Source organism: Ambystoma mexicanum, chromosome 2p (genome assembly GCF_040938575.1).
Source record: "Ambystoma mexicanum isolate Mex_15411 chromosome 2p, UKY_AmexF1_1, whole genome shotgun sequence".
Lineage (NCBI taxonomy): Eukaryota > Metazoa > Chordata > Amphibia > Caudata > Ambystomatidae > Ambystoma > Ambystoma mexicanum.
Window position 1 is genome coordinate 613,181,787 of NC_090923.1, and position 15,888 is coordinate 613,197,674.

General features: G+C 43.6%; 1 long non-coding RNA gene across 1 annotated transcript in view; it reads left to right on the plus strand.

Moving 5' to 3' along the window:
* LOC138566612 (uncharacterized) overlaps positions 1-3,426 on the plus strand; it is a 62,387-nt gene extending 58,961 nt beyond the window's left edge. Inside the window, exon 3 of the long non-coding RNA XR_011301978.1 lies at positions 1,359-3,426. This is a non-coding gene — a long non-coding RNA (uncharacterized lncRNA). The remainder of the gene's footprint in view (positions 1-1,358) is intronic.
* The last annotated feature ends 12,462 nt before the right edge of the window (positions 3,427-15,888 follow it).

Here is a 15,888-nt window from a genome sequence, read left to right on the forward strand (position 1 = left end):
AGGGATATTGCTGCGCGCCAGACAAGCAAGATTTGGGGGTCCTGTTTAATCGGTGGTCCAAGTTCTGCGCATCACGCTTGAAGAGGCCACAGCAACCCAGACTAGACCAGCGCCTCCGTGGGAGCCAGGTGAGCGTTACACTATTGCTGTTTTTTTTCTTACTTCAATTCCCTTGTATATATTCATATTTGTATGTGGTGTTGTCTCTTTGTCTATAATAATGCAATTATGTAGTAAGTGGGTTTTATTACCTACTGATCACAAGTTTCACTGTATGCAAAACTCTAATGTGAAAAGAGTTATCATTTCACTATTCAACATGGCAAACTTATTGCACCTCCATCATGTATGCTGCACACAATGCCTATGTTTCTACATGAGTACCTTAGTATACTGGATTGAAGTTAATAATAGAATGCTATTTATATCAATGCATAGCTTAATGCACTGATTAGCACTTGATATTTATTCCAATAATCTTTGACACTTTTTTTATTAACATTACACTAAGAATCCCTTGTACAGCGTTTTCATGAAAGGTAAATGCAAATGTGATGTCATCAGTGATGTCATCAATGACATTTGTGATGTCATCTTTGATGTCCTGGGTGTTAGGCTTAGCAGTACACGGTGGTGGCGCAGGTTATGGTTGCTTAGCTTACCATAACTGGCGAATTTCAAGGGTTTTTCGGTTTTCGGTTTTACTTGGAACCATAACGTCCCTTTAACAAAAAATGTTCACTGAATTTCATAGGTTTTTAGTAGCGCAACTTAAACACAACGTTCCTTTAACAAAGTTTTTTCACTGAATATATATATATATATAAATATATATATATATATATATATATATATAGGCACCAGGTGTTGATGACTATAATTAAGACAGTACTTTATAAAACAATGAAACGTACCACCCACCTCCCACTCCAGCCTACTTGAAGAAGCCTGCTTTGAAGATGACCATACAGTTTTTTGTTGTGCATTGTAATTGAGCTAATTCATCTTCTGTATGTTCCATTGGCAAAAGAAATCCGGCAAGAGATTAGTGCCAAGCTCAGGGAGGTATTATGTTGCTGAATTCCAACAATGACATGTCACCCTTGGGATTTCCCTCATGCAGTCTCCCACCTACTACCAGACTTGTGGGAAAGCATGCCCACTTATGTAAAGTACACTTTAATCACGGTAGGAGTGGAGATTCCCAATGTATGCCTTCTTCCTCTGAAATATCACTCACCATAATGCAAGTCATTGGGAACATTTGGTTCTCATAGATATCCACTAAATATCTGAACAGCTTCCAAAGTTACTGAAATCTAACATTCATGCACATTACTTTCTTGATGTACGTTTAGGCACCTGTATGGGATCATCGACTCTGAGGGTGATAAGCAAACTGTAACCACTCTCAAATGTCTGATGTCCTCTCATCACCGGATGCAAGTTATGGATGGAATCACCTGCCATGCTGTTCGAGCACTTGGTTGGAAATGTCAGACTGTGACATGAATTATACTTTACAGGTGTCCTGTGCTGATGAGGCGGTGAGCTGTGCTGTGTTAATGTGAAGTGTTTCTAAAAAACACGTGGTAGTGCCAACATGGATTATGTCTAACTCTCCCCCTCGCAGTGCGTTTGTGGCAGGATCAGCACATGTAGCTGGTGACAGTGCATGAAATTCTGTTGAATGAAGATTAGTCACCTAATGGCAAAATGATTAATAGTTTACCAGAAGGCTGATAAATTGGGGTCAAAGTAGTGCCTGGATATGTGGGAGAGGTGGACGATATGGTTGATAATAGAAGAGCGAGATGTACACATGTCACTCTCAAGCACAGTAGAAGAAGATGTACTTCAGGAGAATGTGTACTAATAAATTGTCTCCCATATGAGGGTGGGCCATCGCAGCCTGAGACATAGTCCCATTTACTTTGTGAGAGTTGGATTTGTAGCCTAGCATGGCATTTCCAGACACTCTGGCCTTCTCATACAGACTCATACAGACAGCGAGTGCAGAATCTTGTAGCATCACATGGAGTTTTGGAAGACTTATGATTCTTGGAAGTTATGGGGGTGAAAGCTTTATGTAAGAGTCAGCCTGTCCCTAGAAGCCAACAGTTGCAAATTAGCTGTGCATATGTGGCGTTTGCTATCCCAAATTGAAAGTTATTTCCCATCTTACTAGTCAAACCAGAACAATTGTGGTGGGCACGGTATAAACCATTACATATATCTAAAATGTATGCTCCTATCTTTCAAAACCAAAAGAGAAAACGGGTCCACTGAAATGTAAGGTTTGACATGGCTGACATGGCTGATTAAGTACATTTACAATTGAAGGTTTTCGATTGAGAAAATATCACACGTTTTACAGACTCTAAAAAAGGAAACCTCCAAAGCGAAGCACATGCAAAGCAGACACTTCAGTAATTAGTATGGACCCAGAATAGAAACGTGTTTGGCAGTGAGCACATCACGCTGATTCTAGTCCACACATTTTCAAGTTCCATTTTGGGGTCGTTTCTCTTGGGGGAACTATCTGCTGATAAGAACAATGCTTCACATTCCCACTGTTTCCCCTCCATATCTATATTTTAACATCACACAATTAGGGTAACCGGGTGGCTCTTCCATATAGCCAACAGATGCCTTTTCAAGTTGATTGTGCACTTTACAAATACACGTTACCATGCCATTATGTTATGTTATGTTATGTTATGTTATGTTATGTTATGTTAAAGGTATTTGTACCGCACACTGTCACCAACGAAAGTGGTCTCCAGGCGATTATGCTCATCTGTCAAGACTATCTCTTCATAATTCCACGGTGTCTCCTCTAATGCAAGTAGTCTTTGCTATATGAACGTGTTCTTGATGAAATCTGGTGTCCACTCTTTGGATTATGTATTCACTCTTTATAAACATTCCCCAGATGAGAACATCTCTTCAAAAACTCACCATGCTCTTCACTATGCCATGAACAAATAATAAGATATGAGAAAATAATAAGCTATGATTGGTGACCAGAGCCCTTATGTGTCCTGCGCCGCCCTGACCTCACACACCCAATCACTTCAGCCTCTGCCTACACACAGCACTTGCCTCGGCACCCACTGGCCACACCACTGTAGACCTGCACTTGCCTACTTATTGCAGCTCAACACTCCCTAGCACTTACTATACTCAGCACTTACATCTGCTGCTCACCCACGAGCACGGACACTCCTGCACTTACCCCCACTCCCTCTTCCCCTCTTCTCTCTGTGTACTTGCACCTTCTGAATATTCACACGCCCTAGTAAGTTTGTCTTTTTCCTCCCGTGTTTAAATGGTTTTCAATACCATGTTCCCGCACTGTTGCCCTGTGGGCCATTTGTTTTATAAGCGTCTAACAAATGCACAATAAATAATAAATAAAAAAGATAATTTCAGTCGATGATAACCTAGCCTCATTGTACTTTCTTTAATCTATAAGAGAATGCCTCTGCTGACAGCATTTGGCCAGTAACTATGGCTTGAGTGAGACCTTTTCTGTTTCTGCTCCAGGAGCCACTGGATAGTCTTAGAAAATGTATCCAGATATGATAGGAAAACAACAACTCCCCACTGGCAAGAATACGTGTGTGATTATATTGTGCTAAAATCCAGTCATGTTGACAGTCCACACTATCTTTTATGGAGACCCATAATATTCCATGTGACCAAAGTCCTGGGAAAGCTGGCTTGACAACCATTTCAAAAAGGGCTCCCCTTCCTTGCAGTGCAGCAGCCTCACATCACTGACCGGGCATCCTATAATTCTTCCCTTGAGTGTTGAATGAACAGGGTTCTTGTGAAGCACGCCTGAATGTCAGGCAGGAGGAGAGTCGGGCAAGAGAGATGTCTTTGTTTGACAGTTGGCAAGGATGGGTAGAGCTCCTTTCAGTGCCTGACTCCCACTGTGCATCACAGAAAGCTTTCCCCTTGAAACCTAGACATTCAGTAGACGTTTGGACATCCCATAATACTTTAGAAATGTTCCCACCAAGGCTGAGGCAAGCTCTGGTTGTAATCTGAGAAAGCACTGTCGTGCGATCAGAGCTTGAAAATGTGTAATGGTGTGTAATGGTGTGTCGAATACACGAGGATATCCTGTAATACAACTGGAGAATTGCACTGTGTCTCATCGCTAGAGAAGACACATTGCCATCTGAAAGGCAAGTGTGCACGTGATTTCCCCCTACCCTGCTATGCATTTTTTACTCACATGGCCACCCAAGCTTTACCAGAAGTTGCTTTGGCACTTCAAATGTGTGCCAGCGTGTGAATGCTCCAAGTGCAGGCGACGAGATCGGTCTATAATAGTCAATAATTTAACTTTTTTCCCAATCCGATTGCTCTTCTGGGATGTAATAGAGGAGAATATTTGTCTCTGGCTGCCTGCTTTTCTGTCCCACATCCTACACCGTTCATCAACCATGTTCCCCTATGCTTCACAGAGCATGTCTGTGCACATCTGCTTTGTGTTGACTAATTCGCTGTAAGAAGAATACGCATTTTTATGTGTGGATCTAACACTGTACAAGGCGCGCCTGAATCTCAAACTACCTAGCCTGGAATTCTGCTCCAAAGTGCCTGTAGTACCCAGCGAGGGGCAAACATCGATGCACCGTGGGACTGCTGCTCCCAAAGTCCTCCTGTTTGAACCCGCAACCTCATTACCCCGAAGTGGAAGATGCTAAACATAATTAAATAATGAAAGCCTGAAATGTGAATTCCTTTAGTCTTCATCTTTGTTCAGATCTTTAATTAAGTACAAATTAGCACCTTCGTTAACACACATGTGTGGTTCTGGCACTCACATAAACATCTATTGACTTAAGTCTTCTCCTCTGGCCAACACAAAACTGCTGAAATCACAACCCACATGTTTTCCACATTGGATAACATAAAGTCTAATATTGCTTATAGAGCATTTTTGGTCCTGATTGCACCCTTCATTTTAGAGACTGTGGGCCTCATTACACGGATGGCGGTAAGGATTTACCGGTACCGGTAAAATACCGGTACCGGTAAATCCTTACCGCCTTACTACGAGGTCCCTTTGCGGGTTGGGGGATTTAACGCCTGCTTTTTGCAGGCGTTAAAATCCAACCCGCTAAGGGACCTCGGAGCTAATTACGGCACCGCAAAATTGCGGTGCCGTAATTAGCACCTTCCCCATTCCCTAAAGCCCTATGGGGCAGAAATGGGAATGGGGAAGGGCAATGGTGGAAAGGGGATTTACCGTCCCTCCAACCTTGGAATGGGGCGGTAAATCCCCTTTCCGCCAAGGCGGTGCCGGTATTTTACCGGCAGGAGCCAATGGCGCTAATAGGCCATGGGTCACCGCCTACCGTGTAATGAGGCCCTGTATCTTCTAAAGTGTGGATGGTAACTGCTGCTAAATTAGAGGAATGCTACTACTGTTTTTGAAAAGGATAACCTAGATCTTTTCTCTGTATCTACTATCCCATAGCCTGGAAAGTTGATGGCATGAGCAAGCCAGACAGAGCAAGTGCATTGAACACATGAAATACCATCAGAAAGGCCGCTGACATGACAACAAGTGGCCACCTGTTGCCAGGAGACAGTGGAACAGTTTTAATAGACTTAATTAGTGTCACTACCACCTATTGAGCTGTTTGGAATTATGGAAACTGATCTTGCTCTTTTAAAGATTTCTAAATGTAGGTTAACACATACTACCTATTGTAGTAGCTGAGCTCCTGAGCACAGAACACTTTTGTGATGCTCTCTGCGTGTTAAGGGTCTGCACCACCAAAGTATGGTGATTCTCTGGCAGGAGGGTGATCTCAGAAATTCTTTCCAGCAGTTAATTATGCCCTTTCTTTGCAGCTCAATGCAATCTATTAATGAATGGGCCTTATTCTTCTTTTTGAGAAAATGCTTGAGGAATTTTCTAACAGAAGCCTATGTTGTCTGGTTTCTGCCTTCAAATATAGTTTGAATAGTAAAACTCATCTTGGATTTTTAAGGATGAGACTGCATTCTAACATGTCAAATCAAAGGGCTACGTTTTGTTTTTACCACCAAGCAATGTTTTCTACTTCTGTGGAAAACCTATTTGCAGCCCAGAAACTGCATATTTCTATGAAATACTCGATCCTGATTAGCACACAGGGGAGGAACCCTGACCAATCAGGTGGCGTGGAACAATGGTGTAACCCAATACAATCCACTCATGGTCTCTCCAAACCACATTTGCCCCTTACCCTTGTGTGGCATTTCCTTTAACTGTCTGGTGCATCGGCCCCTATATTTCCCCTTGATCCCCTATAAACTTCCTTCCTTGTGTGTCCGCCCCACCCTTCTCTTACCTCTACACCCTGTCCACTGTTTGCCACACATTGTACCGACCTGCCTTCGAAATAATAAAGGAATTTACTCTGTTTTATAGTTGCTAAGGCAGTAATCTTTGTGAGTACTTTTAAAGGGGATTCAGGCACCTGTGGTAGCCATGGACAAAATGTCCTTAAAAAGCCATTAGCTCCCCGGGCCTTTTTTACAGAGCATATATAAGGTGCTTTATACAACAGAATTGTGTTTCAAAGCACCACCAGGCTAAATGGGAAGGGAACAGGGAACATAACAATGGAAAAAAACAGTAAAATACAGTCGTGGGTCTGCTAGGCCTTGTAGCATTCGGCCATGCAAGTGCATTTCGGAGAAGTGAGGGGATGGGGATGAGGGACAGGGAGACTGCTCCAAAGGGAGGCACCAGCCGGGGAGAAAGACCTGCACCCCACTCTCTGCTTGGAGAAGCGTTTGACAGTCAGAACTTTGGAATTAGGGGAGTATAGGGCTTTAGCAGGGGAGTATTTAGGGAGGGAAAGTTGGAGATAGGTTGTCACAGGTCCCAGAAGGCCTTATGGATGATGCAGAGGGTCTTGAATTTGACCCTTCCAGCCACCGGAATCCATTGGAGAGATTTTAGGGTTGGAGAGGTAGAGGCCCTGAGCTTGAGGGCAAGGATAAGTCTCGCAGCCCTATTCTGGATTAGCTGGAGGGGGCAAAGGGAGGAAAGACGAGATTGAGATAGAGGCTGTTGCAGTAGTCCAGCCTGGAGAGGACCTGAGCTCTGGAGACATTGAGCTTCTGGAGGAAGGTGAGAAAAGGAAGAATGCCTCTGAGGAGGTAGAGCCGGAAGTGGGACTTATTGGTAAGGTCCATGATGTGAGGGGTGAAGGAGAGAGCATAGTCGAAGGAGAGAGCATAGTCGAAGATGACCCCGAGGTGTTTGCCCTCACAATATGGTGGGGGTAGAAGGCCCAAATAGGGTGGCCAGTGGGTAGAAAGAAAATAGGGCACAGGTGAAGAGGATCTCTGTCTTACTGCCATTGAGATAGAGATCATTGTTATCCATATGAAAGAACAAACAAAATAAACAAATGGTAGAATTGTTCGAATTTCAGCTGTACCAAAATAACGTACAGCCAAAAATGTCAAACAATTCTACCATACAGTTAACATTATAGCGAACAAGGGAAGCGGGCACGGCAGGGGTGTCCCCCACACCCCTTGTTCAATAAAGCGGCAACGGGGGTCTCAGGAGGTGTCCCCCGCTCCCGATTGGAAAACATTTATTTTAAAAAGGACCCGGCAGTGCCGGTTCCCATGCACGTAAGTGAAGGGAACTGGTGTCGCAGAGGGATGGAAGAGTTGGCGGCACACAACTTTTGCTGCCAACCGGTAAGTAAGGGGATGGGGGAGCAGGTTGCCAGAAATGTCAGCGGGTGAAAAAAAAACAAAGTCATTTTCATTCAAATAACTTTCATTTTTTTCTTCTGCAGACATTTCTAATTTAATTATTTCATGGACAACCGAGATCATTCGCTGCACATCATGCCTGAATGGCAGACAGGCAGCCGGTGATGAGAGAGCAGGAACAGGGGGAAGGTGAAGGAAATCTGTGTGTCATTGACAAAACAAAGAAAAGGAGGAGCGAAGGAGGAGATCATATGAGCAAGGGGGGAGATAGATATTGAAGAGCCATGGCCATAAGATAGAGCCCTGGGGGACGCCATAGGTAGAGAGTGTGGTGATGGAGGAGAAAGGGCCCAATTGCAGCTGGGAAGGGCAGTTAGTGAGGAAAGAGGTCAGCCAATCCAGTGCCCGGTCAGTGATGCCAAGGGTGTCACAGAGTCTTTTTTATGAGGATGGAATGATTGTGTCAAAGGCAGAGGAGAGATCGAGGAGAATGAGAATAGCAGAAAAGTTGGAGTCGAGATTTGCGAGCATGGTTTCAGGGGTGTTCAGGAGAGCAGTTTCTGTGCCTCTAGATGCCTGGAATCTAGACTGAAGGTCATGAAGACAGCCAACAAGGTCAGTGTGGAGGGTCAGTTGTGGGAGGACCACATTTTCAAGGAGTTTAACCAGGAAGGGGGTAGTAGAGATAGGGCGATAGTTAGCCAACTAGGAGGGGTCAGCAGACAGCATTTATTAGAGAGGTTGCGCAAGGGAGTGTTTGAAGGATAGAGGGAAAGAGCCAGTGAGAGAGGAGATGTTGTCTTTAATGGTTTTGGAGGAGCAGGGTATCACTTGTTTGGAGGAGGCCTTCATAGAGCGGACCACATTAGAGATCTCATCCGGTTCCATGGGCAGGAGGGAGGTGAGTTAGGAAGGTGGGAGGAGAGGACCAATGGATGCAGGAGAGCAGGGGTGGGAGAGGTGTTGGGGGTGTAGGAGAGTGAGGACAGGATGTCCTGGTTTTGGATGTGAAGTGGGAGGCTAAGGCAGTGCCGACTGCCTTGATAGGAAAAGGAAGGAGAGAGGTGGAGATGGCAAGTGGCTTAGCTATCAAGTTCCTTGCAGATTTTATAAAGTTCGGCTGTGTTGTTAGCGGCTCCAGAGATGTGGGCTTGGATGTGGGCCTGCTTTCTGGAGTGGATAGAGAAGCGCTATTGACTTCGGAGCAGGCGGCAGGCCAGGTTGTCAAAAGATAAGGTCAAGGTCTGCCACTTCCATTCAGCAACTCTGCACATGCCTTTCAGAGACGCTAGATCGGAGCTGTTGTTCTTGGTGGAAGATTTTAGGCAGATCCTCATGATAGGGGCAAGGATGTCAAGGCTGATAGAGATGGCAAGGTGCAGGTTAGCAAGGACAGAGTCAGGAGAGAGTCAGGAGTGGGGGTTCCAGGGGGATGAAAGTGGAGGTGAAAGCAGCAACTGACACTCACTTCATTGGTCGAATGTTGGCGAAGGAGGCTGGCAGTTCAGGAGGAGGCTTGGATAGATGGCCAAGGGGCGCAGGTGGGAGGAAAGGAGAGAGCTGTCCAACCAGGAGAGGGGGGTGGTGACCGGATGAAAGATAGGGATGTCACCAAAGATGAGGTCATGAAGAGTGTGGCCAGTAGAGTGAGTCGGGATGGAAGGTAGAATAGTGAGAGAAAGGGAGTCACAGAGGACCCGGAATTGAGAGGTGGATGATTCAAGAAAGTCGAGGTGGATGTTGAAGTCACCAAGGAGGAGGACTTCATAGGAAGAGGTTGAAAAGTAAGACACAAGGTTGGCCCATTCAGAGAGGAAGAGGGAGATAGGGCCCGGGGGTCTGTAAATAGTGGTGAGGTAGAGAGAGAGAGTAGGTGAGACCCCAAGCCTACAGACGAGGCATTGAAAAGAGGAGTAGGATTAAGTAGGATTGATTGAAGCAGGGACCCACTCAGGGAAAATCAGGGCCACTCCACCTCCACCTTAAGAGCAAGGACGTCCACGTCAAAGTCTTCGAGAAGGAGGCAGAAGTCAGAGAAGTGTTTGACAGCAGAGCAAGCATTCAGAGATGCTAAGTGAAGCTGATTACCACCTTTGAAGGTTTTCTCAAGGGTTGTACTGAGGTGTGGTACTCCTATCAGTGGTGGTGGAAAAGTCAGGAGAGAGCAAGCAGGGATGTCAGGAGAAAGGAGGAAGTTTATTTTATGAGAGAAGGCAGGCGCTGGTAAAGAAGGAGAAGAGTAGGTTGAGAAACTTAGGCCCAGATAGTGCCATTGTGATAGACATTAATGATACATCTAGAGGATGAGATGTATGCAGGGAGTACCTCGCACCTAGTGCCACCATTAATGGCTGAGGAGGCGAAAGGAGAAAGAGTGAAGACCAGATGGGGATCCATAGGTCAGGAGTGGGGACAGTGAAGAGGATGTCCATAATAGTCTGTCGGGAAGTGGCATTGACATAAATGTCAGCGATAGATAGGTCTAGAAGACAGCTTTTTCAGCTTTTTTCTTCCAGACTTCATAAGAGAGGTAGGATAAGGGATTGAATAGCAGTTAAAATTGATAAGAGAGATGGAGAGTGCCATGGGAGTAAAGGGGAGGAGAGTGATAAGTAGGGCAGCTGCACAGTGCACAGGAATTCACCAAGTGGCCTAGCAGACAGGCATGCACAGAAAAGGAGGTGTGCAAAGGAAGACAATCAGTGCACAGAATACGAAAGCTCACCTAGGTCTCAAATTACTGTAAAGCACTAATAAAGAGCAAAATGTAGGTTGCAGTGATTTAAAAAGCACATCTAGATTCGAAATTGCCAAAAAGCACTATTACAGCACAAAATGGAGGATGCAGTGATTTAAAAAGCACACCTAAATTCGAAATTGCCAAAAAGCATGAGTACAGCACAAAATGTAGGATAGACATATTAAAGGCGCTCTTAGAGAGAATTATGGATTTGATACAAGCCAGCAGCAGGAAACAAGCTATATGTGAAATTTACAGCTGATACACATATCAAGTGGGAAGAAGAAACAGGTTTCAGTCAGGTTGTGAGGCACGGGAGGCAGGATTCAGCAGACAACACCAGGTAGAGGGTTGTGGACGAGGGACAGAGGAGCCGGGGTGCTTACCAGTACAGTTTAGTAGCACATTTCTCATGGTCCCAAAATGCATGCATACAGTAAACTAGTGCATTGTGCAACGTGGGCTGGGGAATGTTGCAGGAACAGTAGCATGAAGGGGGGCTCCCCCCAGCTCCGGACGGCTACAGACATGGGCCTTTATGTGGGCCTTTGTGCAGGGGTCCGGCTCTCTCGCCTGTCGACTCCTGATAGGCCCAGATAACGCAAGATGGCCAATCAAGAGCTTTGTTGATCGTGCTCCATGGCAACCCTCATAAGCACTCTGGTGGGGAGGATGAGGGCGGCCATTTTTGAAAGTTGAACGAGCACTCAGTAAATATGGCCCGCATGTGGATGTGCAGATGAAAAATAAGTGCACTGCTGTAGCGTGATGATTTAATGAGGTTCTCCTGCAATGCACCCAATATAAATTATCTCAAAGCACACCACTGTGCTTCCAGCGCTCAAGGGCTTACCTAATAAGCATGCGCTCTACAGTCCTGTAGGCACATAGAACACTGCTGGGTGAGGTTGGGTGGAGGGAGGGAAGCTGCGAGCACCACACACATAGATAATTTATCCAAGGTGCTAATAGTGTTAAACACTGGGTTCAGGAGTGGACCAGCAAGTAAGAGTCATAAGAACAATCACAAATCCGTCTCTGTGCTTGGGTGACTTGGCTAAGTCTGGTGGGCGTCACTGGCCTTTTCCCAGGAAGGCAGTTTTTTTTCAATATTTTGATCCAGGGCGGTTCCTTCTGTCTTTGGAATCTAGTAAAAGTAAAACTTTGAGTCTGCAATGGAATTTCAAAACCAGGACTCACCCCTGACATGAGTTAAAGATAGCTCTGTAAAAGAATCAGTTAGTATTAACTAACTCAGCCATGCTCTACAGAATCAGAATGTAAACAAATCCAGGCCTGGATAGGAAACTCATGACTGCATGGGACAACTAGGGAGAGTTATTCATGCAAATAACACCCAAACAGAGTGTATACTATTTCTCTAAACAGCTTGTAAACAGCAAATGACTTGGAAAGTGTACAATCTGCCATTTCCTTCCCATTAGAAGAAGGAGGTTGTACATTTCACTCTCTTCGTCCCAGGTTTATTGTTTATCAGTTTGCTTTCCAGAGAGAAACAAGATGTGTTTTGTTATGTGTTCCTGTATTGATTAGCTAGTCCAGGAGTGATTGCTTAATTAGTTCAGAGGAAGTGATGCATTGCCCCACTTTGAGACAAGCATGGTATGGTCCATGTAGTGTTATGTAATGCACACCCCTGATTGATGTAGAGTGTGTTATGGTGTATGCAATCCAGGTGAGGATCTTTCACTTAGTGATGCAGACTCGTTTTTGAGAGATGTAGCCCTATGGGTCTCTTTTCCTGACAGAGGAGCATTAACGGTTTGAGGTTTGTGCTTCTCTGGGCCACTGCACTGCAATGCACAGAATGCACTGTGGATATACAGTCGCCAGAGGGTATTTATAATGAGTGAGGTAGAGGGAATTCTAGACCATGTATGGTGTTGGGCTTCCTTTGTGAGTGGAAAAGCAAGCATTCCGACATTTGGTCAGAGATCTTTGTCAGATCAGGTTTCTCCTACATTCATGCTTGGTTCAAAAGATACCATACCTCAAGCACTCCAAGCTTTCAAACACCACACTGAAGAGGTCACTGATTTGATAGTGCAGGTGCCCCGGACTGGTGGGATACTTTCCCAGCCTCTTTTAACATTTCCACCCTCCCATTTGTGCAATGCGATTTTCATGGACCCAGTAATGTCTGGAGGGTCACTGCAGTAGTGCCACGCGTTCCAACCCTTCACGGGGACTTCGTCAGGCTAGTTTTGCAGCTTACGGCTCACAGGCTGTTTTTAAATTGCACAAACAGGAAACAGAATTCAAAATTATTCTGGTCATGTGACCTGTAGGTATGTGTCTCCAATGAAGTAAAATAGAGCCGCCATTTTGAGCTAGTCACACAAATATGAGATAGGCTCAAATGAACACATTCCATGTTTTGCAATGTTGGTATTTCTCTACCATAGCTAAAGAATTCTATTTTTATTTGTGAATTTGTATATTTAGCTTCAATATAGCCCAAAAAGGTATAATATCTCTATTCGATTTTGAACTGATGCAGTGCATCCTGCAAGGCGCGGTTCTGACCACTGTAACCTATTTAAAACCAAGAGACTCGCAGCAGCATAAAGCCCATCTCAAAAAAAATATCCCCAAAATGGTGCCCGAGTAGGCAATAAAATCAGAGTGCAATGCTAATAACATTGCACTCAGACAAATATTCTTGCATCGGAACTCAGCAAAACCCGCCCAAGTGGTCTATAACTACTGCATTCAAAACTTTCAATTTAAATCCACATCTTGTCAAAAGAAGGAAAAAACATCACATAGTCATTTTACCATGTGTTGCCAAATGCATAAAACGAAACATATAAACTATCAATGTGCAAACGTGGCTACTAATCAGTAGCATTTTGCACCTGTACTGTGTTAATTATCATAGTTACATTTAAACATATGTTCATATATGAACAAGAAATCAAGCGGGCTGCAATTAAACATTCCAAAATTCCAATAAGATGTGCATGAATACCAATTAAAGTGCTAGTGCACTGACAATTCTATAGAAACAGAATAGCTCATTAGACAATAATTTTCCCTATGCAAAAGAAAAAGCACTAAAGTGACTATGTGCTAAAGTCCATAATACAGAAAAGCAAAGAGAAGCTCTGCTCTAGGCTATCACCCTGTCTGTAGTAGATACTACTGCAATTTGACTTTCAAGAGTTGTACTATACAGAAATTATTATATATAGACATCTCAATTGAAAGTGTCCTAGTGCTAATGTGCAAATGCAATTATTTAATCAACTCTCCCAGGCCGAACCATTTATGTACCTAGATCTCTAACTCTATCATCTACTATAACAATATCACTGAAATGCAATGAATCTCTTGTCACTCTTTCTAGTTGTTCATCTCCCAAGAGATGTATAGCTAACTCTTCCCCAGCATTATGCCAATGAGGTTATTTGGTATTGAATGTGACAAAAAATCTAGACTCTAGTTGTCTCAATTTTCGCTCTCTATTCCCATTCCTCTTATGGAGGGGAACATGAGCTAATCCAAAGAACCTAATACCGTTGTATCACTCGAATGCTTTTCCGTAAAGTGTACAGCCAAGGGATAAGTGGCATTTTAGTTGAGAATAGCTCTATAATGCTGAAGAATGCGCAATTTCAAATGACATATGGTCGACCCAATACACATCAAATTGCAGGGGCATAGTATGGCATGAACTAGAAACTTAGGTAAACAGTTAATTCTTTGTTTGATTTTCCAAGTTTTATTTAGTTTGTATCCATATTTAACTGTAATTCTTTTATCTGCATGTTTACACATTTTACAACTGTTACGTTTACTGAAACCTGTTGTCTAATTGAGATTATCTAGCCAATTCTCAGGATGTTTGTTGCCATCTATTATACTGGGGGCTATTAAATCTTTCAAGGATTTGGCCTTGCCAAAGGTTATCAATGGTCTGTCACCAATGATTTTTCTTAATGCTGCACATGGTAGAATGACTATGTGTTGATTTCCCTTTCTTTTTAGACGATGTGGATTTAAATTGAAAGTTTTGAATGTGGTAGTTGCAGCCCACTTGGTTGCAAGTTATTAGCGTTGCACTCGAATTTGATTACCCACTCGGGCACCATTTTTGGGATTATTCTTTTGAGACAGGCTTTATGCTGCTGCAAGTCTATTGGTTTTAAATAGGTTACAATGATCAGAACCGTGGGCGTGCAGGTTGCACTGCATCGGTAAAATTCGAATACAGATATTATACCTTTTTGGGCTATATCGAAGCTAAATATAAAAATTCACAAATAAAAACATAATGCTTTAACTATGGTATAGAAATACTAACATTGAAAAACATGGATTGTGTTAATTTGAGCCTAACTCATATTTGTGTGACTAGCTCAAAATGGCGGCTCTATTTTACTTCATTGGAGATACATACCTACAGGTCATATGACCTGAATGATTTAGAATTCTGTTTCCTCTTTGTACAATTTAAAAACATCCTGTGAGCCATAGGCGGCAAAACTAGCCTGACAAAGTCCCCGTGAAGGGATGGAACGAGCGGCACTACTGCAGTGACCCTCCAGACATTACTAGGTGTATGAAAATCACTTTGCACGAATGGGAAGGTGGAAATGTTAAAAGAGGCTGTGAAAGTATCCCACAGGATCGGGGCACCTGCACTATGAAATCAGTGACCTCTTCAGTGTTGTGTTTGAAAGCCTGAAGTGCTGGTATTTCTTGAACCAAGCCTGAATGTAGGAGAGACCTGATCTGACAAAGATCTCTGACCAAATATCGGAATGCTTGCTTCTCCACTTACCAAGGAAGCCCCACACCATACATGGTCTAGAATTCCCACTGCATCATTCATTATAAATGCACTCAAGCAACTGCATATCCACAGTGCTTTCTGTGCATTGCAGTGCAGTGGCCCCGAGAAGCACAAACTTAAAACAGTTAATGCTCCTCTGTCATTTCTGGGATTGAGTGCTTGTACTTTTTGTAGTTGTGTGGAGTAGTTGGTGCTGTTCATTGAGCTATGTTCTTCACCCAACACAGCAGTGTTTGCATATGTTTATATATGTATATATATATTAATTGAAAAACTTTATTAAAGGGACGTTATGGTTAAATTGCACTAATAAAAACCTATGAGATTCTGTGAAAAAACATTGTTAAAATGGACGTTACAAGTAAAATCGAAAAACCCAAGAAATTTGCCATTATGGTAAGCTATGTAACCATAACTCATGCCACCACCGTGCACTGCTAAGACTAACACCCAGGACATCAACGATGACATCACAAATGGCATCATTGATGACGTCACTTCTCAGTGAAGGGACTCCCACATTCTTGTGAAATTTGCTGTCATCTATGACAGCAAAAACAAACTCCAACAGTTGGCA